The sequence below is a fragment of the Mandrillus leucophaeus genome, unplaced genomic scaffold, assembly GCF_000951045.1.
Source record: "Mandrillus leucophaeus isolate KB7577 unplaced genomic scaffold, Mleu.le_1.0 Scaffold126, whole genome shotgun sequence".
Classification (NCBI taxonomy): Eukaryota; Metazoa; Chordata; class Mammalia; order Primates; family Cercopithecidae; genus Mandrillus; species Mandrillus leucophaeus.
Window position 1 is genome coordinate 3,499,885 of NW_012100987.1, and position 3,539 is coordinate 3,503,423.

Sequence of the window (3,539 nt, forward strand, 5' to 3'; positions counted from 1 at the left end):
AATACAAAAATTAGCCAGGCATGGTGGCTTGTATCTGTAGTCTCAGCTACTCAGGAGGCTGAGGCAGGAGAATCACTTGAACCCAGGAGGTGGAGGTTGCAGTGAGCCGAGATCGCGCCACTGTACTCCAGTCTGGTGACAGAGCAAGACTCCTTCTCAAAACAGAACAAACAAACAAACAAACAAACAAACAAAAATCACACACACAAACAGACAAAATAAATACATATATCTTCTTACAACAAAAAACTCAGCCTAATACCACAAAATCACAAAATACACATAGAAGAACTGAAAAAAAATTTATCCCTCCATATGGTACTTATGTACTCTAACTGGACTGTTGGTTGCAAATTTAAAAATAAAATGTGGGAATTAGAGATTGTTTGAGTTGTGGATTCCCATGTGCTATTTCTAAATGTGAAGTCTTCGTAAAACAGCCTCCTGAGCTGCCAGCATAATTACGGTGAACAGATTAGCAAGGACATCTCAGTTGTTGCTCTGCATGTTGTTCTTTGCTTTATAGGGAAAAATTAAGCATTTTAAAGATTTAAATCTTATTCTTCAATAAGATAACTTTTTTGACCTACATGAACGTTAATGGAAGCACTAATAATTATAGCTTTTTGCTGCTTGGCCTAAAACAATCTTTCTACTATAATTAGATTTGAAGGGGAACTAGGAAAGACTTTCCATAAAACGCTGTCACAAATTCCCTCCAAAACTGCTTGCCTGTAATTAAGGTGCATTTACAGATCTGATATTCCTTAAAAGAAATATTAACATCACAAAGACCAATTATTCATGGTCAAACAAAGGGGATTCAGATTCTCTGATCAAAGCAGTAATCTCTTTTACAATTGTTACTTTTGAAGTATCTTCAAACAGAACAAACACACATTGACTAGGTAAACAGGTATAGCTGTGGGCTAATTTGTTGTTTCCAAGATCAGATTGTTTTTCCCCAAGACTCAAGCATAGTAAGGTATAGACTGTTTTCCATTCCAAACCCTAAACTGCTGATGCTAAGGAGTAACGTTAAAAGGGAAAAATCTCAAATATGGTTTTTACTATTAAAACTGTTGTAAAGATCATCATATATATCATATATATTTTTATTTATTTATTTATTTATTTTTATTTATTTTTTGAGACAGAATTTTGCTCTTATTGCCCAGGCTGGAGTGCAATGGCATGATCTTGGCTCACTGTAACCTCTGCCTCCCAGCTTCAAGCGATTCTCCTGCCTCAGCCTCCCAAGTAGCTGGGATTACAGGCATAGGCCACCACACCTGGCTAATTTTGTATTTTTACTAGAGGTGGGGTTTCACTATACTGGTCAGGCTGTCTCAAACTCCTGACCTCAGGTGAGATCCACCCACCTTGGCCTCCCAAAGTGCTGGGATTACAGCATGAGCCACTGCGCCCAGCTGGTCACCTTATATTTTTAATATAACCTTTACTTTTTCTCAAAATTGCTTGTTTTAAAAAATGTCAGCAAGCTTTTAAAATGATCAACGGCAGAAAATTAGACATTACAGGTGGTTACGTGAAAGAGTACTGAATTTGGTTTGCGAAAATTTGAATTTGAGTTTCAGTTTCACCTTTCTCCAGCTGTAAGGTGTTGAGTACATTCCTTAATAACTCACACCTTTCCCTACAAATGTAAAATCCGGCTAATAGCACATCTCTAGCTAGGCTGTGGTGAAGGTCATATAATGGACACACCAGGACAGGAGTAGGCCTATTTTAAAAATTAAAGCATTATCCAAATAGTATGGAGATTTAAATAAGAATAAATGGCTTTTTTGTTTTGTTTTGTTTTGTTTTTGTTGGTTGGTTGGTTGTTGCTGTTGCTGTTTTTGAGACAGGTTCTTACTCCATCCCCCAGCCTGGAGCACAGGGGTCTGGTGTGATCATGGCTCACTGCAGCCTCGACCTCCTGGGCTCAAGTGATTCTCCTGCCTCAGCCTCCCAAGTAGCTGTAACTATAGGCATGTGCCACCACGCCCAGCTATTTTTGTTTGTTTTTGGGCTTGTTTGTGTGTGTGTGTGTGTTTTCTTGTTTACCAGTTTATTATAAAGGATACTATAAAGGTATAGATGAATGGGCAGCTGAAGAGGTACATAGGGTGAGGTCCAGCAGGGTCCCGAGCATAGGAGCTTCTGTTCCCATGGAGTTGGGGTGCACCACTCTTCTGGCATGTGGATGTGTCCCCAACCTAGATGCTCACCAAACCCCTTGGCTGCTGCCCAGTGCAATGCTGTAGCCTCATAATGGTCCTTAGCATGAGGATTAGCCCTGCCTTCTAGTAACATGACAGCAATCTCATGCCTATTTTTGAAAGCTGCATAATGTAGGGGAGTGCAGCCATTTTGATTGACAGCATTCACTTGAGCACCTTTTCCCACAAGGGTTTTTACAATCTCCTCCCGGCCAGCAGAAGCCGCAATATGAGAGGAGATCAACCTGCATCACCTTTATCATTCACTGGCACTCCAAGGTGCAACAAAAATTCAACAATTCCTGTATGTACAGCTGAGCATGCCCAGTGCATGCCGTTCTGCTGTCCTGGTCAGTGCTAGTAGTTAGGGATTTATCAGCCAGAATACTCTCCTTGAACTCTTCCAGCTTCCCACAGTAGGCCAGGTTGCAGACCATTAGGTTAGACACACACCCCTACATTTTGCTTTCCCAGGAACTCGTGTGTGTGTGTGTGTGTGTGTGTGTGTGTGTGTGTGTTTTGAGACAGGTTCTCACTCTGTCACCCAGGCTGGAGTGCAATGGCACCATCACGGCTCACCACAGCCTTGACCTCCTGGGCTCAGGTGATCCTTCCATCTCAGCCTCCTGAGTAGCTGGAACTACAGGTGTGTGCCACCACGCCTGGCTATTTTTTTTATTTTTGGTAGAGACAGGGTTTTGCCACGATGGTCTCAAACTCCTGGGCTCGAGCGATTCGCCCACCTCAGTCTCCCAAAGTGCTGGGATTACAGGCATGAGTCACCGGGCCCAGCTAAGAATACACATTTTTAAATCTCATTGTTTCTCTGGATAAACATTCTTGAAGACCCAATGAGTAAAAAGAAAAAACAAAAACAAAAACAAAAAAACTTTACCATCTTGTAACAGCTTATGTTAAATGTGCTTTAGGAAACTCGAGCTCTGTGACTCAAGAATATTCTAAAGCGCTTTACAGAGCCCTTTAAATCTCCAAAAGAATCACAATAGTATGAAACGTATGTCAAACATTTGACAGTACAGCTGTTTTATCCTGAGGCTATTGGCGGAACTAGTGTTCCTTCAAAAACACTTTGGGAATTGCTGTCTTTTAGTTGAGTAGGGAGCACTTAGATCCTCAAGCAAATCTATTTTTTTTTTTTTAATTCTAAAAAAGCAAGTCTATTTTTTAAGGCTGTACCATTTGGTATAAGATTACAGTTAATGGCCGTAGAGTGTCCTAAAGTCAATCGCAGCATAAGGAGTTTGCAAAAATTTACCACTGTGAGTCTATATATCTAGCAGCTCCACCACTTAA

At 40.9% G+C, this 3,539-nt stretch overlaps 1 pseudogene; it reads right to left on the reverse strand.

Moving 5' to 3' along the window:
* LOC105533544 overlaps positions 1-2,686 on the reverse strand; it is a 23,153-nt pseudogene extending 20,467 nt beyond the window's left edge.
* Positions 2,687-3,539: the final 853 nt, after the last annotated feature.